The sequence below is a fragment of the Pelodiscus sinensis genome, chromosome 13 (genome assembly GCF_049634645.1).
Source record: "Pelodiscus sinensis isolate JC-2024 chromosome 13, ASM4963464v1, whole genome shotgun sequence".
Lineage (NCBI taxonomy): Eukaryota > Metazoa > Chordata > Testudines > Trionychidae > Pelodiscus > Pelodiscus sinensis.
Genome location: NC_134723.1, coordinates 35,468,786 through 35,493,255, shown reverse-complemented (window position 1 = coordinate 35,493,255; position 24,470 = coordinate 35,468,786).

The window sequence follows — 24,470 nt, the reverse complement described above, 5'->3', positions numbered from 1 at the left end:
TTGGTGCCCACAATTCAGGAAGGATGTTGATAAATTCAGAGAAGAGCCACAAGAATTATTAAAGAATGAAAAAACATTCCTTACATCAATAGACTCAAGAAACTTGATAGATTTAGCTCAGCAAAGTGGAGGGTATGGGATGATGTGAATGGTCTATAAGTATCTACATAGGGGACAAATATTTAATAATGGACTCAATCTAACAGAGATAGTATAACATGATTCAATGGCTAGAACTTGAAACAAGACAAGTTCAGACTAGAATAAGGTATACATTTTTAACAGCGAGGGTAATTAACCATTGGAACGACTTTCCAAGGGTTGCTTGGAAACCCTTGGAATTGGATGTTCTTCTAAAAGATCCACTCTAAACATTATTTCAACTTCTGCAAACCTCATTCTACGAAGAATAATGCCGAATCCGAAATGGTGATTTTGAAATAAGATGTGTATAGATGCTCCACTGTTGCTATTTCGAAATAGCCCCTCACAAGGGCCATTCTAAGTTATTCCTCCTAGGGCTCTAAATTGAGATAGTACGTCTACATTAGGGAAGCCTTCCTCAGATAATTTTGAGGCTTCCCTGCATTGTGGACGTGCTATTTCAAAATAAGCTATTTCAGAACAACTATTCCGGAATAGCTTGTTCTAAAATAATTGTACAGTGTACACATAGCCTTAGTGGCCAAGCACAACAGCAAACAAAGCTTGAAAAAACAAACGATGAGTGTTTGATCATTTCAGAGGCATTTTTATAGATAAACAGGAAGCCAATTCCCTTTGGGTGTAGTGAGCCAGATGTTATATTCTCGATGTGATGGCAATTTCTAAAAAGACAAGAGGAAAAGACACACCAGAGGTTTGGAGAACTCAATAGAAATACAGTTTGCCCCTCTTTCTCCTTCACTGCCACAATGTGAGGAGCTGCAGATGGGAGAAAGAGGTGAATTGTGGGGACCTCTCTCTTTCCACCACACTAAAACAAGTCGCCTAATGAATCTCAGATCTGACCTGCAGCCGTGAACTAAATTTTCAGCAACTCAGGATCATAGCGATTAGACTCAAGATAGGTCTATACTAGACCCAGAAGTTCGGCTTAAGGTACGCAACTCCAGCTATGTAAATAGCATCGCTGGAGTAGACATATTTTAAGCCAGGCTTGGAGCCGTCTTCATAATGGGAGGTCGATGGGAGCAGGGATCTCATTTCAATGGAGGGCTGGGAAATCTTGGATTTCAGACCATTTGGGTCACATCCTACATTTCCAAAAAGCTGCTCTGGTGACAGACAGATGCTACTACCAGTCACTGCACATATCTCCTCGAGGCACTGAATATCATTTCCCTAACATCCAATTCCCACATATGGCAAACAGAGTAGGAAGAGAGGTAGGATCTGTGTTGTTGAGGGGACAGCAGAATAATGAAGAGCAACACAGCCCTCTGAGAGCAAGTCGATGTAAGATACTCAACTCCAGCTATGACAATAGCATTGCTGGAGTCCACACACCTTTGGTCGAATTTCTGCAGTGTCCCCGCTGCGGGAGGTTGATGGGAGAAACTCTCCTGTTGACTTCCCTTACTCCTCACAACATAATGGAGTACCAGGGTTGACATGGGTGCCATCACCAGTTGACTTAGTGGGTCCTTACTAGACCTGCTAAATCAAACCATGGGAGATGGATCTCAATCTTGGAGTAAGAGGAGACAAGCCCTGAGGGTTTAACACTTTGCTTTGAGGACAGTCTGCCTCCCACATATAAGAAGGCAGGAGCATAACTGAATCATTAATGAATAGCAAGTGAAATCTGCAACCTCAGAACACAAAGGCCATGTCTTCACTAAACAAAAGATCAATGCTGCCGGAGTTCAATTTAGCAAGTCTAGTTAAAACTCGCTAAGTTGAACTCAGAGGGCACCCCTGTTGGCAGCCAGTACTCCTGCTTTTGCAAGGAGTAAGGGAAGCTGAAGGGAGTGTTTGCTTCCATTCGCCGCCCACTGTAGGGACGGCGGGAAAATGCAAAACAAGGTATATTGACTCCAGCTACATAATTAACGTAGCTGGAATTGTGTATCTTGCTTCGACTTTCCCCTTTAGTGTAAACCTGGACAAAAAGAGACTTTGTGCAGGGAACTTGGAGGGAGGAGAGGGCACATAGGGGAGAAGACAGAATTCATGACTCACCCTTCCTGATCAACTCACACATAAAGGCTGCTCCATAGTCCTTCCTCAGGTGCCACTTCAGGCCCTAATTTGAAATACTTTCTACTGCCCCTCTCTGCCACCCTATCTGGTCGTCCCTGGAGCTGGTGGTCTCTGCCTATCCCCAAAGACTTCACACGAGAATATTTGGAACCAGCAACAATCCCACTTCCCACGCTCAAAACGGGCATGAAGCAACGCTCCTGCAGGCTAGGACAGTAGGGAACGGATGATGTTCCACTGACCCACACCCAATGAGAGGATGCCATCCTGAATTTATGGCTGGTTACAGTGCAGCGTACAGGAATAGAGAAGATGTCTATGGCTCTGAATAAACATATCCATGCCAAACCCATTCCTTATCTACTGTCAAGTGATCAGAAGATTTCTCTTATGTACGTCAGGCCCTGAAGCACTTCCATTGTGAAGCTTTCCCATCATCTTCTAGAACTCTGCATAGTGCATCCCTCGTCCGGTGGGATTTGATTAAAATAGACAATTGACTTTTGCTTCCTGACTATTTCAAAGCACTGGAGCAGAGAGGAAGACGTTGAGCCATCTGGGACTCTACTTGACCTTTCCCTGGCCCTGATTTGTAATCAACAATTTTGTGAATTTCAAATCACATCAGACTCACACTGTGTAAAAAAAAAAATACTGTCAGTTTACCAACCATTAAACATTCAGTAAGCTGCCCTCCAGGGGCAAAGGATGCTATGATAGCCTATGTTTCTCCAGCACACACATCCTAGGAATCTTGCAACAAATTGAGAAATATAGCACAGTTTCTCTTGCTGGCCCAAGGATGTGTCCCGGGAACCTACCGAGCACAGTGATTTATTTGATTAGCAGGAGGAGGGTATTGGAACAATGCATGTATTCGTATGTTTAGAAAGTGGAGTCCCACAGACAGCTCTGTTACTCATTAGCACTATACGGCCCGATTTCTCCTACTGGTGAAGTCAATGACAAAAATCCCTTGGAATGAATCAACCCAACATACACAGAGACAACAAAAATTGTTCACTCTACTATGGACACTGGGGTTGTCATTTCTAATGCGCCTGCACTTGCATTTCCTTGCCAGGGCACCACGTAACTCGGAATAGAGCCAGAACAGGCAGAGGTTACTACACTTTCAGCTGCTCCCAGATATGCAGGTGGCAGCAGCAGCCACTAACATAGCTATCCACTGACCTGCTGTTACCTATTCCCTTCTTACCCCAGCACTGGATTGTTGCAATGCCCCCTACCACAGGCTGTGCCTTAAGACCCCTCAGAAACTTCAAGAGGAAGGCAGATGCCTTCTTTAGAACCGTACCACATGTTACACTGAAACAAGTCTTAACAGAGCTTTGATCTACACCAGCTCCTCTCTGATTCCCAGGAATTTTACAATGGTGATTTGACACAGAATCCTTTTCTGGTTTAGAACCTGACTCTCTTAGGGAGCACCCCTCTTGTATGAGAGCAGAATTGTGACCAGTTGGGATGCACATGCTAACAACTCCCTGGTTTCAATGGAGGGCAGGAGGAAAGGAAAGAGCTGGTGCAGAGTTTTCAGCAAGTTACACACCTGCTATCCACCTTGGTCAGAAAGGAGGTACAAATTTGCTGACTTTCCGAGCATACAGAACATAAGAATGGCCATACTTACTCAGACCAAAGGTTCATCTAGCCCAGTAACCTGCCTTCCAGCAGTGGTCAATGTCAGGTGCCCCAGAGGGAATGAAAAGAACAGGTAACCATCAAGTGATCCCTCTCCTGTCACCCATTCCCAGCTTCTGACAAACAGAGGCTAGGGACACCATTCCTAATAGCCATTGACAGACCTATCCGCCATGAATTTATCTAGTTCTTTTGAACCCTGTTAAAACCTTGGCTTTCACAACATCCTCTGGCAGGGCGTTCCAGAGGCTGATGCTACGCTGCATGAATTGTATATGTATAGTCGGGATTATGTTTTCCCATATGCATTACTTTGCATTTATCAACATTGAATTTCATCTGCCATTTTGTTTCCCAGTCACCCAGTTTTGTGAGATCCTTTTGAAAGCTCTTCACAGTCTGCCTGGGACTTAACTATCTTGAGCAATGTTGTATCATCTGCAAATTTTGACACCCCACTGTTTTCCCCTTTCTCCAGGTCATTTATGGATATGTTGAATAGGATTGATCCCAGTATGGACCCCTGCAGGACATCACTGTTTAGCTTTCTCCATTCTGAAAACTGACCATTTATACCTACCCTTTGTTTTCTATCTTTTAACTAGTTACCTGTTCATGAGGGGATCTTCCCTCTTATCCCATGTTACAGATCCAAACCAGCAGGCTGCCACTCTCTAATGGAGAGCAAGCAAGTAGATTGCTGGGTAATAGTTTTCTCTTCCCCAAATAAAGTCCCCCAGAGACTGTGGCCACATAATTAAGGCAGGCAGATACCTGAGGCTAGTTAATGACTTGCCTAAAGGATCAAGCTAATCAAACATCTGCAGCCAATTAAAGCCTGTGGGACTGCTTTAAAAGGTTACCCCCAGGTAAGGAGGGGGGGGAGAAAAAGAGTGATGGATTAGAAGGAGGAAGTGCTGTACAGAAGAGAGAGAGAGAGAGAGAGAGAGCGAGTAAGTGAGTGAGTGAGTGAGTGTACACACTGGGGATGGGGAGGGTGGAATATTTAGGGAAGTGACCCATGGAAAAAACTCCCAGATTGGAAGTAAAAACAACTCCATCTGTTGCCACTGCCTTAGGGTCTCTGGGCCAGAACCTGGAGTAGTGGGTGGGCCCAGGCTCCCCCCCAAACCTCCCTCATGCAATTTAAAGAGACTGACCTGAGAAGGAAGAACAGGACTACTGAGGCGTTTTCACCCCAAAACTATGAACTAGCCTGTGAGGAGTATCGCTCAGTAGGCCATGGTCCCTGCCTCTAGTAAAGAGAAAGGCTGTGTGAAGGACCACAGTGAGCCACTGAGGCTAATACTATCTGCCAGTAGTGCAAAACCCACGGGGAATGGCTGGAGCTTTGCCACACACATGGTATCTTACTTTACTTAAGAGCCTTTGGCAAGAGACTTATCAAAGGGTTTGTGGAAATCTAAGTTCACTATAGCCACTAGATCCCCTTATCCACATGCTTGTTGATCCCCTCAAAGAATTATAGCAGACTGGTGAGGCATGATTTCCCTTTCCAAAAATCATGTTGATTCTTTCCTAAAAAGTTATGTTCATCTATGGCTACGGCTACACTGTAGCCTTCTTCAAGAAAAGCTTATGCAAATGAAGCCTGGCGTGGAATATCACTGCACTTAACTTGCATAATTAATTAGCAGCCACTTTTGCGCAAAGAGGAGCTGTGTAGACATCTCCTTTTTGTGCACATACTCCCTCTTGCCCAAGAGTTGTTTTTCCTCATTTTTTCAGGAAGAACGGCTCTTGCACAAGAGGGGGTTTAATTAATTATGCAAATGAAGCACAGCAATATTCCATGCCACACTTCATTGGCATAAGCTTTTCTGGAAGAAGGCTACATGTGTCTGACAATTCTGTTCTTTACTATAGTGTCAAACAGTTATGCCCAGTACTGAAGTTAGACTTACCAGTCGGTAATTGCCAATATCAACTCTGGAGCCCTTTTTAAAAATTGGTGTCACATTAGCTATCATCTAGTCATTTGGTACAGAAGCGGATTTAAAGAACAGTTTACAAACCACAATTAGTAATTCTGCAATTTCACATTTGAATTCCTTCAGAACTCTTGGGTGACTGCCATCTGGTCCTGATAACTCACTATTTAGTTTATCAATTTGTTCCAAAAATCTCTTATAATGGCACCTCAATCTGAGACAGTTTCTCAGATTTGTCACCTAAAAGAATGGCTCAGGTTTGGGAATCTCCTTCATGTCCTGAGCTATGAAGACGGATGCAAAGAACTAATTTAGTTTCTCCACGTGCCTTATCATCTTTGAGTGTTCCTTTAGCACCTTGAACATCCAGTGACCCCGTTGGCTGTTTCGCAAGCTTTCTGCTTCTGATATTCTTTTTAAAAAATGCAATGGTTTTTTGAGGTTTTGGCTAGATGTTCTTCAAATTATTTTTTGACCTTCCTAATAGTATTTTTACATTTGTTCAGGGTGGAGCAGCAAACCATTTAAGGGCTAAGGCCTGTCTTCAGGCAGAGCAGTGGTCAGGTCTCCTGGCTTTGGTGGAGAGCCGACAAGCGCAGTGGTTTTGCCCCCAACAGGCGGAACCTGCCACCCAAGGTGTCATGTGGTGTGGCAGGGGGGACATGCAGACCCACCTGCTCCACTGCGTTCCAGCCCAGGGCCCTAACATTGGCAACACTGACTGCCACTAGGTCAGCGGGGATCCTGACCTCAACACACTGCCCAATTTACTTCCATCTCCTCAGCTGGCACTGTATTGACTACCTCTGGGCTGCTTCCCAGTTCCTCCCGTGGCCCTACTTGGCTTAGTCTCTCCTCCTTAGGGTCTGCAGGGACAACGGCACTGGCAGAGCGTCCATTGGCTCCGGGTCGGGACCAAGCAGTGGGCCGGGCGGGCCTAGTCAATCTTCTGGGCCTAGCAGCAGCCCTGGTAGCCCAGGCCAGTTCTCTCTCAGACAGTGCGGTTGAGCCTTCTCCCTTAGGAGCTTGGGCAGAGCGTCTGGCTTCTGGCTTCCTCTATAGCTGGGCCCCAACTGAGCTCTTAGCTCCTGCTTTTATACTTTTGGTGCCACCCTTCTGCTTCCTTAGGGTGGGCTCTGGCCCCACCCACCATGGAGTCTTAGGGAGTCCTTCCTCTTTCAGGTCAGAGGGAGGCCAAACTGCCTCACTACAAGTATACGGCTCTATTTTAGTATCTTTTAAAAGTTACCATGTACCTTGCAGAGATTCCACTTTTGGCACTCTGCCTTTTAATTGCTGTTTAAATAACTTCCCCATTTGTGTGTGGTCCCCCTTTCTGAAATTAAATGCTTCAGTACTGGGCTGCAGTAGTGTTTTCCCCACCATAGGCATGTTAAATCTAATTATATTATGGTCACTATTTGCTAGTAAGTTATCCAGCTACAGTCAACCTCTTGGACCAGATCTTGCACTCTACTTAGCATAAAGCCCGTTGAATCTCTCAGTTGACTGGGGCATTGGAGGAATAACAAAATGCAATGGCAATTTGAGGCTTGAAAAATTCAAACTAGAGATATATGGTGATCTCCCTCTCTCCCCCTATTTAATAGGGAAAGTAATTACTAGCCAGTGGAATAACAGCTCAAGGAATGTGGGGGATTCGCCATCATTTGACCTCTTTAAAATTAAGACTAGCTGTCTTTCTAAAAGAGATGGTCTAGATGAACTACAAGTTCTAGAGCATGATGCCAGAATCAATGGATGAAATGGAAAGTCTGTGTCAGGTAGCAGAGTGAGGTTGGATTATCAGAATCATAGAAATATTGGCTTTGAAGAGATTGAAAAGGGGTCGCCTAAGCCATGCCTGCACAGTGAGGCCAAATTGAGTAGAATAATCCCTTCTGGCCTTAAAAATCCATGCAGCTCAATTAGCACACAGCTGCAGCTTTGCCTTGTGCTAAGCATTGCTGGTCCCACAGAGTCAGGGAGACCCATTGCCTAGCACAGAGTCCAGGGCCTTGGCAGCCCAGCATGATATGGCAGGGCTCAGGGTCCCAGCCACCCTGTTTGGAGTCCTGGCTGCCCTACTGCAAGGCAGAGTCCTGGATTAGGGCGGTCAAGATGCTCTGCCCCATGTGGCAGGGTCCAGACTCAGGGCTGCCCTTCCCTGTCACCTGGTGGGGTCTGCGGTTGAGGCTGCCACGTGCTGTTCACAGAGGTGGAGGGCTGAGAACCATTGGCTTAGATGCTGAACTGGCCCCAAGTCACTGCTCCTCACCCATACCAGTCTAACCAACCTCTGCCCTTGAACAACATCTGGCAGGCCTTCTTAACTGGTTCTTGATTGGTCAGTAATTCCTCCTGGCTCTTGTAGGCCTCTTGAGGCCTAGTCTTTTTGTCAGGCAGTCTGAATTGATTTTCCTTGAGCAGGGAGATTCAGGGAGCAGTATCTTCCGCAGGGGCCAGAGAAAGCCTCAAAGGCCTCATCACAAATTGTTTTGAAGCCATCATGCTGTTCATTATGTCATGTGAATAAGGATTTCAGAATCTGGCCCAACATATGCATCATCATCGTATACATGTATATTTAGGCAACATGCCTTAGAACTGGTCAGGGATTTTCCAATTAAATGTCTCCCCTCCCTCTGAAAAATGCCAATTCATTAACACTAACACTGTTTGCAAGAAAGTGTCAGTATCAATAAATTTGCTGACACGAAAACATTTTGAAAAGAAAGTCACAACATTGTCAAACATCCCAGTTCAAAACAGTTCATGGATGCTAAAAAGGAGATTTTTAGAGGCTAAAATTGAAACAAAAACATTTTGATTGGCCTGATCTAAAAAAAATTGCAGATTATAAATTCATAAAAGTGCCATCATTCAGGACAGAAAAAAAACAAGTCTCTACGACTCCTACCCTCATCTTAATCCATTCTTGGAACCATTTTATGACCCATGCAGTGAGACATTCATTTCCATTTCTTCTCTGATGTGTGCAGTGTGTAGTTCCTCTCTGTAGTCAGAAGGGGAACCCCTCTACCCATGGATTGGAAATCTGCACTCACGCACAGAACCTGAGAAACTGTCTCCCAGACAGAAGTTTGCCAACACCTCTGCTTTGTTGAATGGCATATAGTCTCCAGAGTTAACCCAGGCCCAGATGAACTGCAAGGAAAGTAAGATATCTCTCAATCAGATCAGAAAGTGCAACTCCTTGAGGGCTAACATTTTCATCACACACCATGCACCCATTATGTGCACCGCAGTGCACATTCATCCCCTAAGTGTCTGTATTACACGCAAGCACACGAACTGCAACTCACCTGTGCTTGAACTGATGGAATGAGAGAAATGAATGAAATTTGCATGTATATAGCACTCGCCAGCCACACAGACTCTCAATGGGTTTTATAAACACTGCAGGAACGAAATGCTGCCCCTCAAAATAGCTGCCTTCCCACCAATTATGCAGCACTTCCCTTCCCCACCACCACCACCCCCCTTTGGTGGAGGCTTTTGCATTAGGAAGCTGGAGAAAATACTTCTTTGTTTTCACCAAAACACACCCACATGGGCTGGGAGCCAACCCAACAGAAAGCACTGCTCCTACTGAGATCGACCCACAAGCCCCTTGCTGTTGTAATTATTGAATCCCTGGCTCTAATTATCAAATCTTACAGGAGAACACAGACAAAAATGTTTCTCTAACAAAGGAAATATTACAAATTATTGTAATAGAGCTACAGCTCAGCTGAGGCTGGAGAGAAAGTGTGTCATTACCTGGAAGGGAAAGAGATTGTTAACCTGAGATAATTAGCAGGTTACATGCAAATACAACAATGCCCCAAAATGGAGGCGGCAGGAGAGGAAAGATACTTGTGTACTGCTTGGAAGTGTTGAATGCTGGATAAGGAAGTGAAGAAGCCCTAAAAAGCAAAGCCACAGAGCTTGCAAGTAGAAACACTGAAGGATTCTGGCAGAGGAGTTAGTCTCTCCAGGACAGTCCAGGCCCCTTGTGTCATGGCATTGTGGGGAGCACCAAGAAAATCCTCTATTTGCTTCAGTTGGTCACCTGCCAAAAAGTTGTAAGTCATTTGTTCATTCAACAAATTCAGGGACACACAGAACTTGACTCACCTTGAGCGATAACGGACGTTCTTTAAGGTCTATGTCCCTGTGAGGGCTCCACTCCCGGTGATGGTGCGGCTGTTGACCAGAGAGCTTTGGTAACAGCGCCTGGTCGGAATGCGCCCATAATCTGTTGTCTTGCAGCAGCAGTTTGCGTGTGCGTGTCCCAGCCCCCTGAGTTCCAGCTCTGCTGTAGAGTCCTCTAAGTTGTACTCCAAACTAGAGGGGAGGAACATGGCGGGTGAAGGCCCAGCTGGGGAAGGCAGCCGAAGCTCCTCCCCTTCCCTTTAGACCATGCTCCTTCAACAACCTCCCCCACACCCTCACAAAGCCCCCCCCCCATGCCAAGTGAGGACTGGAGATGCCGTGCAGTGTGGCCCCAGCCTTCCTTGACCCTGGGGATCCTAGGAGCTGTGCGGTGCAGCCCCAGTCCCTTCCGAATAGCTGGGCAGTGTACACAGTTTTGGGAAGGCAATGCCTTCCGTTGCCTACATTACCTGCTGCCCACAGAGAGGAGGGGGTAGTGGAATACCACAGGGACACACACCTTGAAGACAATCAATTACTGTGCAAGCTGAGCAACCTTCTCTTCTTCCTCACATGCTGTCCCTCTGCTTCAGCCCAGGTGAATAGGAAGCAGTTCCCACTGTGGTTGGTGAGATTTTGGAGCTGTGACTTGGCTGATAGTAGACAGTACTGTGTGGCCTGCTATGTGTCTGCCATAGTGTCTTGTGGGTGGCAGGGAGCTTGCAAGTGTACGGTCTGATGCCCATGCAGCCACTTTGCATGTGTCAATAATGGGCACATTATGAAGGAATGCTACAGACGCTGACGCAGCCCCAGTAGGGCGTGTTCTGATGCCCTCGGGGGGCTCAGTGGTATGGATTTGGTAGCATGGATTTAACGCATTCAGACATCCACTTGGAAAGTCGCTGTTTTGAAATAGCAGCACCCATGGACTGTTTGGCAGTGCACACAAATAGTTTAGAGCAGTCGTTTTCAAACTTAGGGTCATGGCCCAATTCTGGGTCGTGGAATGCTGGGCACTGGGTCTCATTGCTTCAGGGTGATCAGGTGATCAGCAAGGATGCTAAGGCAGGCTACCTGCCTGTCCTGGCACTGCAGACTGCACCCCAGAAGTGGCCAGCAGCAGGCCTGGCTCCTTTGTGAGGGGATAGACAGTGCACAGGAGAGGCAGGAAGCTGCCTTAGCACCCCACTCAAGCAAGCTCATCCTGCCCCAACCCTGACCCCCACCCCAAAGTCAGAGCTCCCTGCTATACCCCAAAGCTGTCATCCTCAGTGCCACCCCGGAGCCAACACTCTAGTCAAATTATGTTGGGTCGCAGCATCAACAATTTTCTTCAACTGGGTCATGAGAATTGAAAACCACAGTATAGAGTATCTACACGATGTCTTAGTTTTGTCCAACTAGAAGGCAATCGCACTTCTGACAAAGGGCTTGGAGTGCTGCTTCCAGTGGGTTCTTGTAAGGGTTGGGGTAGAATGTAGGTAGGTGTATCAGTTGATTGAGATGAAAGGCAGACATCGGTTTGGAAAGAAATTTGGGGTGGAGTCACATTGTGACGTTGTCCTTAAAATTATGTAGGGAGGCTTGGCCATTAGTGCACTTAATTCCCTAACCCTTCTCACAGACATGAGAGTGACTAGGAAAGCTACTTTCATGGCCATACGTAATAGGGAGGAGGTAGCATGAGACCTCGGAGAACTAGGTTCAGATTACAGATGGCAGTGGGTGCGTGGGTGAACCTCAAGGTAGAGGTTTTGGAGACCAGTGAGGAAGTATTTTGTAATAGGGTATGTGAAAACTGAAGAACCATCCAGTTTGTCATGGAAGGCATTAATTGCTAAGAGATGCACTCTGATGGAGCTAAGCGATAGTTCCTCGTTCTTTAATCATAAAATGTAATCTAGGATATTGGGAGAAGTGTGATACAGGGTGGGAGAGTTTTGTGCAAGCACCATGTAGAAAATCTGGATACAAATTGTTCCTCTATGAGGACTGATTTAAAGTCTGTTGTTCTGTCCTCAGGATGTTAGAGGTAAATTCAGAAAGTCTGGTGTAGTAACAACTAGCAAGAAGAGCCGTGTAATTTGTGATTCTGAATTGCAGAGTGAATGAGGGATAGACCTTGTGACCCAGAAGGTCAAGTCGTTTGAGGCTTGTGGTGTGGGGCCAATATTGGGATTGTTTTGTCCGATATTGGGGATGCTTTTACCTCAAGGTTAGGTGAGAGAACAAGTCATCCACACCATTAGCTGGGACATACTATTGGCATTCTGCCTCTGACCTGGTGGTGGGGGCAGCATGACAGCTTCATCTGAAGGTGCTGAGGAATTATATTCTGGTTATTCCGTGCCGAGTGCACACTCTTCCTCAGCTTCCTCGCGTGGAGCCTCACTAGCACTGGTGTGGATGGAGCTGAGGATCCTGGTGGAGACTGGATCTGTGCTCTGGGTTATGAGGAAGAGCAAGAGCAGTGGGCAATTTAAGCTGCCCGCGTTATAGCATGTGGGAGGTCCCATCCAGGGAGGAACAAACCATGGAAACTGAGGCTGAGCCTTGTGTGCCATAGCCCCGTGGGACAATTTCTGTGGTGGGGGGAGGGGAGTCCAGTGAAGAAAAGACTTCCTGCTCTTGCATGTCATCTTTGCTGTCAGTGAATGTGGCTGGGTCTATAGATGAGAGCAGCTGATGCAATATCACGCTCTCAGTGCCAAGGAGAGATGATTCCATGGAGATGTCCGAGTGGCTCCAGAAGAGCAGCTGAGCCTGGGGATGCAGCGCTGTGGGCTGTGGAGTAGATGCTGTTGTCGGGAACATCTTGCATTTTGCCTTGGCAGGTGCCAGTGGTCCCATCTGCTGGTGCTGGGTAATCTGTGGGTATTGTTGGTGTCCTCAGAGACAATGTTCCTGTCAGCACCAAGGTGAGTTACATGGCAGGGGCCAGTGGTTTAAGTGCTGAGCAGATCTGCCTGCTATGGGGTCTCGACTCCCTGCATTTCTGCCCCATGCACACTGTGCCTGAGGTGCCAGGGGAGTTGTGGGTGCTGACTCCTGGTGCTGTCAGCACAATGGGTAATGACCTCACTGGGGACCTTTCCTTCTTACTTGGGTCCCAGTGTGGGGAGGTCGGGGCTTTCTTCCTCCTCGCAGGAGAGGCTGAAGCTCTGCTCCTGATCGATTCGGACCTACAAGCGTCTAGAAGAGGATTTAGTTATGCTCATCTCTGCTCCCATTTGGAGAGATTTCTCCCTGAGGAGCATTTTACGGGCAGGTTCCTGAGGCAGCCAGCCCTTGCTTTTAAACTCTCTCAGTGGACACAATTTGCCGGGACGTGTCTCTCTAAAATGAATGTCCAGCTGAATGCAGCATAGACACCTCGAAGAGCCACATTTTGTAAAATCAAGTGAAACACGTGAGGGGTTCACTCCCGCGGCAGTGGACTTACTGAACAATAGCTAACTGGTCCAGCGGTAAAGAGAAAACTGGGATATTGCTCAATAAACTGATCTACTCTTTCTGTTAACAGGGGAAGAGGTACAGCACTGGCCCGAGGACAGTTGAGAAAGAACTGAGGGGGCCAGGCACAAATAGACCCCTAATGACTGTGAGACGTCGATGCGCACATGTCCCAACCAGACATTGCTACTGAAGCTCTCCAATGAACAACACCAGGATGCGCCACCACCTGGAGCAGAGCACCCATAGGGACAATACATGAAGGAGGAGGACTAGGTAGAGCATGCAAATCCACAGATATTCGTAGGTCTCTGCATTCACTATCTGCAGATCATTTTTGCAGACATGGAGGTGGATACAAATTTTGAATCTAGAACCCTGCAAATCTGTGGATATCCACTTTCTATCCACCAGTATCTGCATCCACAGATATTGATGCCAATAGCCACAGATCATTTTTGAAGTAGCAGATGCGGATACCAATTTTATATCCACACAGGGCTCTAGGAATAGGGCCATTTCTGTGGCTCCGGGGGCCTCAGACACCACACTGAGAAAGGCCAGGAAGGTGCAGAGATAGGGTTTTAGAGTTAGAGTTAAAGCGCTATTCTGACAAGTCTCTTAATCCTCATGGAAGAAGGGTTACAGGGATGCCAGAATAGTGCATCCATTATTTCGAAATAATGAGCATGTTTAAAGACATGGAACTGCTAGTTCAGGATACTTCTGATATCCCAAAATAGACCTGCTGTCTAGACGTAGCCCAAATATAGCCCTACCTCAATCCCATCCATTTGTACAGTGTTGCCACAATTCTGCCTAAGCAATCCCCATGCAGTTCCAAAGCAAAGCTCTCCATCTCTGGCAGCAATCACCCTTTGTTTTATATATCAGGGCAACTCCTTTGTTGTGGCATTATCATAGGTACTGATGCACCCACCTGTTCAATAGTCTCAAGTATATATGGGTATGTCTACACTACAGTGCTAATTCGAACTAACTTAGTTCGAATTAATTAATTCGAACTAAGCTAATTCGAACTAACGCATCCAGACTAAAAAAACTAGTTCCAATTAGCATTTTGCTAATTCGAACTAGCATGTCCACACAGAGTGGACCCTGAACCGGGGTTAAGGATGGCCGGAAGCAGTGCCGGCAGGGCATCAGATGAGGACTTAGAGCGTGGAGCTGCTGTCTCAGGCTAGCCGAGGGCTGGGCTTAAAGGGACCCGACCCCCACCCCGGACAGACAGTTCTCAGGGGTGCCCCGCTTGCAAAGCAGTCCTGGCTTGGATTGCCCGGACTACCCACACTGGGCACATCACACCACTCGGCCATCAGACCGGCTGCACTTGCCGCAGGCTGCCATCTGGGGAGAGGGGGCAATTGGGGGACCGCAGGAGAGGTTCCACCCCCAGAAGCCTGCAGAGCCAGCCCAGTCCTCCCCATCGGGGGCTCGTACCCCATTCCTCCCTCACCTCCTTCCACTTACCCCTCCCTAGCCCCCCTTCCTGATGTATAAAATAAAGGACAATTGTGTTCAAAAATAGAATCTTTATTGAACAAAACTGGGAGAGACTGGGAAAAGGAGGTGGGAGAGGGGAAGAGAGAGGGCGGGAGAGGGAGGGCAACTACAATGATGAGGGGTTTGGAACAGGTCCCATATGAAGAGAGGCTAAAGAGACTGGGACTTTTCAGCTTAGAAAAGAGGAGACTGAGGGGGGATATGATAGAGGTCTATAAAAGCACGAGTGGTGTGGAGAGGGTGCATACAGAAAAGTTCTTCATTAGTTCCCATAAAGAAGGACTGTGGAAGCTCTCAGCCCCACCGTGCTTTAGTTTCTGACTCGCAACAAACACACTGTCCAGGGGGTACCTGCTGGATGTCAGAGCTAATACATCAGCCAGGTTTGCTGTGTGAGGTTTCTAGCTGTTACAGCTGATCAGTCAATTTACTAAGTACATGCATGAAATACCTAGAGACACAGAGGGCAGAATTTTGCCCTCAGTTACGCACCTGCAGCCTCACTAGCTTTAGTGCATTTGCCGAGGTAACGAAGGGCAGAATTTGAGCGATAGTCAAGATGATAAACAAAGATAATGGGGGGAAAGATTAATATCATTATCCCAAATGTTAAGGGCACCTGTTTAATTGTGTTTTACCCTCATTTATCTCTCTGAACAATATTCCAAATTAAAACAAAAAGGCAGCTTCAGCTTAGCCTTTCTTCCTGGCAGGAACACCTGAGTTTGTGTGTATTCATTAAAATCCTGTCCTAATTACTCCCTCATCAGCTATGAAACTTTAAGAAGCTTAACTGCTAAGGGCTTAAATTGTGTTTACTGACAGAAAATAGACTATGCGCTAATGACTAGTGACGATTCCCTATTATAACATGATATTTACACCTAATGCTTTAGAAACTGCAATGCACATTTTTTCCCTAGATTTTGTTCTTAAAGCTGAAACATGTTTCTTGTCTTGTTCAAGCAGATGGCACAGAATGTATCCCACAAAAGCGACTAGATATGTATTTCTGACCTCTCTGGTCACACTGGAATCTTCACCTCTACCTTTAAAAGTGTAGAAATCTGCATGGACTACTAGATAACACAATAACTGCTGTAGGATGTATGATGAAAAAAAAGGCAGCTAGAACCTTCACATTTTCATTCGAGAAATATTGTAGAGTTTTTTAAAGGCATTTTTGCTGCCAAATAGTTCTCTACGAACAGACAGATAAGCAAGACAGGTAAGGAGAAGGGTTTGGATTGAAATAAAAACTCATTTAAACATCACTATTTAATGGTGCATTAATGTCTACAATTTTACAGGTTCAATTCACAATGGCCCTCTACACAAGTCTCAGGTGGCCTCTCTCTACTCCCTTCCAAGCCTAAGAGACATATCAGGGAGGGGAGGAAGGAAGGAAAGAAAGAAAAAACCATAATATCCCTGCTGCTCCCATAGGTGGTAGGAAGGATCTATGGATATCTGTACTTTTTTAAACTACAAACAGGCTTCCACACAAATTGAGTTCCAGCCTTGTCATCTATGTTTACCCAGAGTATGACTACCTATTGTCTGGACCTCTATACAGCACAAAGAGACATCCAGTAATTTATTAATACACTACAAGTAAACATATTACATAAATAATTATATAGCCCTATAGCCCCCATCACTGTGATATCTCAGGGCTTGTCTACACAGAGAAGTTAGATAATAGTAAATGAGGGTGTGAATTTAAAGCATGCTAGCTTCTCCACACTAACACTCCATATAGACATTATTACTGCACACTAAAAATGCAGCACAAAAAGGCATTTTTAGAGGGCAGACCTCCCTAGCTACATGATGGCTTTTTTATTTAAAAACAAAAAACACACAAGCTAAGTCAATTAAAAGTTCAAGAAGTCTGACAGCACATATCAATGAGTGTGGAAAGGAAATCGACAACCTGAGTGGAGTTAGACACAAGACTAGCTCAACTGCAGCAGGGGCATGAAGCCAGTTAGAAAACATGTCTCAGAGGGTATGTCTACACTAGCTCGTTAGTTCGAGTTAGGTAGGCAAATGAGGGCAACCGGAGTTGCAAATGAATCCCGGGATTTAAATATCCCAGGCTTCATTTGCAAGTTCCCGGGCACCGCCATTTTTAAATCCCCCTTAGTCCGAACTCTGTGCCTGCGGCTACACGTGGCACGGAGCAGGTAGTTCGAATTAGAGATCCTAATTCGAACTACCATTACTCCTCGTGAAAAATGGCAGCGCCCGGGAACATGCAAATAAAGCCCGGGATATTTAAATCCTGGGCTTCATTTGCAACTCTGGTTGCCCTCATTTGCCTACCTAACTCGAACTAACGAGCTAGTGTAGACATACCCAGAGGTGCATGTTTTTTATACTCCACCTACAAGCTGTCAATATGCAGTGACTATTCAGCATTTAAGCCATAAAGTCCCTTGTCTGGTGAAGGGCCTAGTAGCCCTCTCCCCTCACACACAAATTCTAGTTCCCTCTTTTCCACCTCCCTCATCAGTTTTCCATATACCCCTTCCTCCCTCTTTTTCCTCAGGGCTATCAGTTTGCTAAGCAGGATTCACAGTGGACTGCTCCCCCCAGTGGGCCAGGTTAGGACTACAGCTTCTGCCCTATCCACACACCGTATTTAGGATTCATCAGCACAGACTCAGGGCTAGTCAGAGAAGGGCATAAGAGGAAGCACCCCTGGATTTACACTTTCTCTTTGGACAAAACACTCCGCATCACAGTGTTTTAAACCCACATCTAGCACAGGTCTGTCCTCTAAAGACACCAGTACCAAAAATCTGGCCTCATTTCTTCCAAGGCATCATAGTAACAATCACCCTTTGGTGAGGATCTTGAACCAACGTGTACTCCTAATTGTAAGATCACCTGATCTAGGCACGCCCAAACAAATAACACATGTAGGCTGGCATTTTCATGAAGTGGTGGTAATTCCACCCTCAGATCTCTTCTCTTGCGGCTAGCAAGGTATTATGACAAACTGGTGCTGACTTTCCTACAGGTGTGAAGGAAAAGAGGAAAACTGGGCGCAGCTTTCAGGAGGCCTGAGAGTCTGGCTGAGCCGTAGGATTGATTTTCAAGTACTGATTTTTCCTTTTCCGTGAATTATTTTACTCTGTTTTAAATTACCTATTTTGCAAGTTTTCTGAGGAATGGGATTAGCAGGCCATGCTGCCCCAGTGCATATTTGGACACAGAGAATGAACAGTCCTGCAAAAACATTCTGCGGAAGTATAATAGGGCCTCAGTTTACCAGCAGTGTCTGCCATGCAGTGGTTAGGTTATGGGGCCTCCATTTCCCCTATACTCCGTCCCTTGGGCCTCTCACCTGCAAGCACTGTTGTGAATTCTGAGTTCTTAACATAGCCTCTGCTGCCCTCCTTCTGTGCCTCCTGGTGCCTCCTCGCGATGGCCCCACAACAGAGGGGAATACTTAGCCCTAAGATTGTAGATCTTCTAAAACCAGAAGTTTCCTTCAGTGGGGTTCAACTTCTATACCCTGCAGTAGCCCCAAGACTGTAGTTCCTAAAGTGGTTTCAAACCACGTCATAGACTCAGAGCTGGAAGAGACCTCAGGAGGTCATCAAGTCCAGCCCCTTGCCCAAGGCAGGACCGATCCCAACACAACATGTCACAAAGACTTTCAGGCTTCTACAGAATACAGCACAGCCTAGGCCAGGATAGGACTACAGCATCTGCCCTACCAACACAACTTACTTAGGATTCATCAGCATATTGATGGTGAGCTAGTCAGAGCAGGGCATAAGAGAAACGACACTTCGATTCTGTTCCTGCCTCTGCCATTGATTTACTGAGTTATCCTGAACCTAAACTCTTTGCCACGTGTTCACTGAGAGGGAAAACATTTACTTGGGGTTGATAAATCAATGTGTGAATAAGTAGCAGCCAGTCACACAGCTGACCCTGCCTACATTCAAAGCTTGGTGTGGTACCATCATTTGTGAGGTGGCACATAAGGTGTTTAGTGTGGCTAGATAACATTTCCCTGGAAAGCCAGAGTCACTGTAGGTCGATCTTTCAGTCTGGGCCTAACACTCTGTTGCTTTGTGTCCTTTTACCTTTTGAGAGGATATATTTGCCAAATCCCACACCTGAGTCTTCCAGATGTAAGCTAGCCCATACCAGAATGTGTATTCTTTCTGGTTTATCATACTGGCCACATCAGTAGATAACTTTGATACCACCATTCTGGGCCTCAGGCTTCCTATCGTTAACATTTACAGAAAGTCTTTGACAAAGTCCCTCACCAAAGGCTCTTAAGCAAAGTAAATTGTCATGGGATAAGAGGGAAGGTCCTCTCATGAACTGATAACTGGCTGAAAGACAGGATGCAAAGGGTAGGAATAAATCAAGTTTTCAAAATTGAGAGAGGTAACTAGCGGTGTCCCCCAAGAGTCCATATCAGAACCAATCCTATTCAATTTATTTATAAATGATCTGGAGAAAGGGCTAAACAGTGAGGTGGCAAAATTTGCAGATGACACTAAACTGCTCAAAATAGTTAAGAACAAAGCAGCTTCAAAAGGATCTCACAAAACTAGGTGATTGGGAAAGAAAATGACAAATGAATTTTAATGTTGCAAAGTAATGCACATTGGAAAAAATAATCCCAACTATTTGGGACTAATTTTGCTATAAGCACTCAAGAGAGAGGTCTTGGAGTCATTATGGATAGTTCTCTGAAAACATCCACTCGAGCTACATCTAGACTGCACTGTTAAATTGGAAAAAGATACGCAATTTGCATACTGCAAATTGCATATCTTTCCAATTTATTTTTGAAAGAGGATCTTTCGAAATTTGATGTGTAGACACGGTGACAAATTGCTAAAGAAAGTGCTCTTTCGAGCCATCCCTTATTCCTTGTACAATGAGGTATAATGGGATGGCAAAAGAGCATGTCTGTTCTTTTGAAAAAAAATTCAAAAAAATGGATGCGTTCCTTGGACGTGGCGCTGCTTTTTCAAGATGCTGCCAGTATCCTGAAAAAGCAATGCAGTCTAGACGTAGCCTCAATTTGCAGCAGCAGTCCAAAAAGCAAACAATATTAGGAATCATTAAAAAAGGGATAGAGACTAAGACAGGGAATAGCTTATTGCCACTATATAAAACCATGGTACGCCCACATCTTGAATACTACATACAGATGTGGTTCACTCATCTCAAAAAAGATATCTTGGCATTGGAAAAGGTTCCTAAAAGGACAACAAAAATAATTAGGGGTTTGGAACGGGTGCCATGTGAAGAGAGTTAAAAAGACTGGGGCTTTTCAATTTAGAAAAGAGGAGACTAAGGGGAATATGCTAGAGGTCTATAAAATCATGACAGGCATGGAGAAAGAGAATAAGGAAAAGTTATTTACGTGTTCCCATAACATAAGAAGTAGGGGTCACCAAATGAAATTAATAGGTAGCAGGTTTAAAACAAACAAAAGACAGTTTTTCTTCATGCAGTGCACAGTCAACCTGTGGAACTCCTTGCCAGAGGATGTTGTGAAGACCAGGACTTTAACAGGGTTCAAAAAAGAGCTGGATAAATTCATGGAGGTTAGGTCCATCAATGCCTATGAGCCAGAATGGGTAGGAATGGTGTCCCTAGCTTCTGTTTGTCAGAGGCTGGAAATAGATGACAGGAGAGGAACCACTTGATGACTACATGTTCTGTTCACTCCCTCTGAGGCATCTGGTATTGGCCACTGTTGGAAGACAGGAGAATGGGCTGCTAGATGGACCTTTGGCCATTCTTATGTTATGTTCTAACATCCTGTTGCCCTCTGTTGTTTCTGCATAAGGCAGTCCTAGAACAGAGGCACCAATTGCCTGGTTTCCCCGGGAATGCTTGACCTCCTTCACCACCGTAGAGTCCACCCCCACTTTACCCCTTCCCTCAAGGCCCATTCCCTGCACTGTCCGTACATGATGTCCTATGCAGCCTGAGCACCTGCACCCCCTCCTCCAAAGTGGAGTTGGCTGCTCCGTGGGGGAAAAGGGAGGCTGTTGCTCCATGCTGCAAGGCTGAGGCAAGAGCTGTGGAGGATAGCAGGGAGGGTGGCGGAGGAGCAAATGACAGTCTGCACGTGGCATGACTTGGAACTGAGGGCTAAAGGTGGAGCAAAGGAGGGCTAAAGGCAGAGCAAATTGTCCATGCAGTTGACCAGAAGCAAGCAGTGGGTGAGAAGGGATGAGACTGACTGCCAGAGCCAATGCCGCCACATAAGCAACACACAGCTCCGTAGGGCCCCCAAAATTTGGGGCAGCGGTGCCCCACACTTCTTGGTGCCCTATGCAATGGTTATTCTACATATGCCTTGGGACAGCGCTGCCCAACCCCACCCTGCCTCTTCCCACCGCCGCTCAACCCCCTTGCTCCCCATTATCTCTGAATAACAGATGACCGGTGGGTGGGAAGAGCTGCAAGGGAGGAGAAGGAGCTGGAGGACCCACGGAGTCATTGCCCATGTCCTGGAATACAGTAGGCTCGATTTTTAAGTCACACCATGTGTCGAAGACGTTCTGTAGGCAATTGCACGCTCATCTTCAGAAGCAATGGCTCCGAAGTGGAGCGAAGGGTGGGGGGAGTCTCTTTGCTGGGAGTCCCCCAACAGGAGATTGGGTGTGTTTGCATTCATGTAGCGAATGGCAGCTTTTAACCAAGTTTGTAAGCCAGTGTTAGCAGCGCTGGCCTTCAGGATGGTGTGCGACTACTGCTGTGTAGCCTTGGTCGCACCCTTGCCAGTAACTGAAGCTGGTACCCGGGTGTATTCCTGAAACCAATGAGTAACAACATCACTGTGTTAAGGCAGCCACTGATCATACATGGTTAGTGGCCCCTTGTCCCCATAACCTTGCACAGCAGGGCAGCCCCACAGCACATTGCCCCTCATGCTGCTGAGTTGGAGCATTCCACCACTGCCTTCAGTTTCCCAGAATTCACTGGTACAGAAATGCCTCTGAAGACAAATTGGAGGTTTGGGCCAAAAGAAATCTCATGAAGTTCAACAAGGACAAGTGCAGAGCAGAGTTTCCAATGCTGCCCAGCTGATTAGCAGAGCACCCACAGCTAGGTTAGTGTTCCTGCTGGTAGTGCAGTCACACATGCCTTGGTGCACATTAAAAAATGTATTCTGCATATGGATTTGGGCTTGTTTAGCCTACAGAAGAGAAAAGTGAGGGGGAGAGCAGAAAGGGGGAAGGGTCCAGAGAGGATGGAGAGAGGTTGTTCTTAGCGGTGACAGATGACAGAACGAGGAGCAATAGTCTCAAGTCGCAGCAGGAGAGGTCTAAGATAGATGTCAGGAAAAAGCTGTTTCAATAAAAAAATGGTGAATCACTGAAATGGGTTACCTAGGGAAGTGGTGGTGAGGAGTCCTGTGGCACCTTGTAGACTAACAGAAGTGTTTGGAGCATAAGCTTTCGTGGGCAAAGACCCACTTCGTCATATGCATGTAGTGGAAATCTCCAGAGGCAGGTATAAATATGCAGGCCAGAATCAGGCTAGAAATAACGAGGTGAGGGAGGATGAGGCCCACTTCTAGTAGTCCAATCAGGGAGGATGAGGTCCTCTTCTAGTATCTGATCTGGAGGTGTGAATACCAAGAGAGGAGAAGCTGCTTTTGTAGTTAGCTAGCCATTCACAGTCTTTGTTTAATCCTGAGTTGATTGTGTCAAACTTGAAGATGAACTGTAGCTCAGCAGTTTCTCTTTGAAGTCTGGTCTTGAAGTTTTTTTGCTGCAGGATGGCTACAGGACCTAACCAGATCAGCCACACCGTCGCTGGTTCATTCTCCTGCATATCTACTAATGTAATATATGCCATCATGTGCCAATAATGCCCCTCTGCTATATACATCGGCCAAACTGGACAGTCCCTACATAAAAGAATAAATGGACACAAATCAGATATTAGGAATGACAATACACAAAAACCTGTAGGGGAACACTTCCATCTCCCTGGACACACAATTGCAGATCTAAAGGTAGCCATCCTGCAGCAAAAACACTTCAAGACCAGACGTCAAAGAGAAACCGCTGAGCTACAGTTCATCTTCAAGTTTGACACAATCACCTCAGAATTAAACAAAGACTGTGAATGGCTAGCTAACTACAAAAGCAGCTTCTCCTCTCTTGGTATTCACACCTCCCCATCAGCTACTAGAATTTGGCCTCATCCTCCCTGATTGGATTCAGCTTGTTATTTCCTCGCCGCTTTTGCAGATTCAGACTAACACAGCTACCCCTCTGATACTAAGGAAGTGGTGGAATCTCCATTCCTGGAGGTTTTTAAGTCCCAACCTGACAAAGCCCTGGCTGGGATGACTTAATTTGGGTTGGTGCTGCTTTTAACAGGAAGGTGGATTCAATGACCTCTCAGGTCTCTTCCAACAGTATGATTCTATGGTCCATATATACCATGCTGCTTAAACTCATTGCACACACGACTGTTGTGAAAACCGCTGTGGCAGGGCCACCATCCTACCCAATCAAGTCCTAATAAAACTTTCACATCCACTGTAAGTCGGGTGAGGTGAGAGGGCAGCAAGCCAGCTAAAGAAGGTTGTACTTTGAGTGGGGGTGGGGCCCTACCTGACACCCAAAATGACAGGCAGTGACACCACTGTGGTGAGAAAGGAAGCAAGGGAAAAGGACAGACTCATGTATCCAACTTGAAGGTTGTTGTATCTGTGGGTAGCAAAAAAATGTTTTAAATTTATCTTCCTCACAAGTAATGGAGTGCCTTGCCCACATTAAAGATACTCACCTTTCATCAGTGTATACTTCTGCATTAGACCTGCACATATCTCCATCCTGTACTGACTGTGACCCTTGCCCCGCCACCTCACCTTCCTTCACTCCCTCCCTCACACACTGGTGACTGGTGTTGAAGATAGACTTCTCTTGGTAAGCTATGGTATGATGTCTGAGCAGCCAACTCATGTTTTCACCCCAGCAGACTCTTCACCGCAATATCCCCCCGCAGGCTGGCCCCGGCGTTTCTGAAAGCAGGCTTTGTATTTGCAGCTATGGGTCCTACATTCGACATCACTCTCACATTTCTGTGTAACACAATCATCAATGAATGCCACTGTTTTAAGATTTAAAATGATAGAAAGATTCTATTGCAAGAACACAAATATAAGCTTCATGTTTTAAAACTAATATCCAGTGTTTTTTTTTCTTCCTCAATGTCCATTGTGGAGTAACATTGTAAAGAGCCTTTGACATATTTATGAAGTCCTAACCTCTAAAATATTGCCAGCAGCAGGTCATAATTCTTTGATATGTGACCTATAGTTTTCAAACAGTGACCTGAACAGACTGGCTACTGGGAGCCTGTGTGTTTTTTTTCCCTTAGCAAGTTCTCCTCTGAGACATATTTACTGAAATACTTTATTACCTCATCATTGAGCATAATTTAAACCTGCAGTTAAACACTCAGCATTTAAGTAAAAGCATGCATCATTCT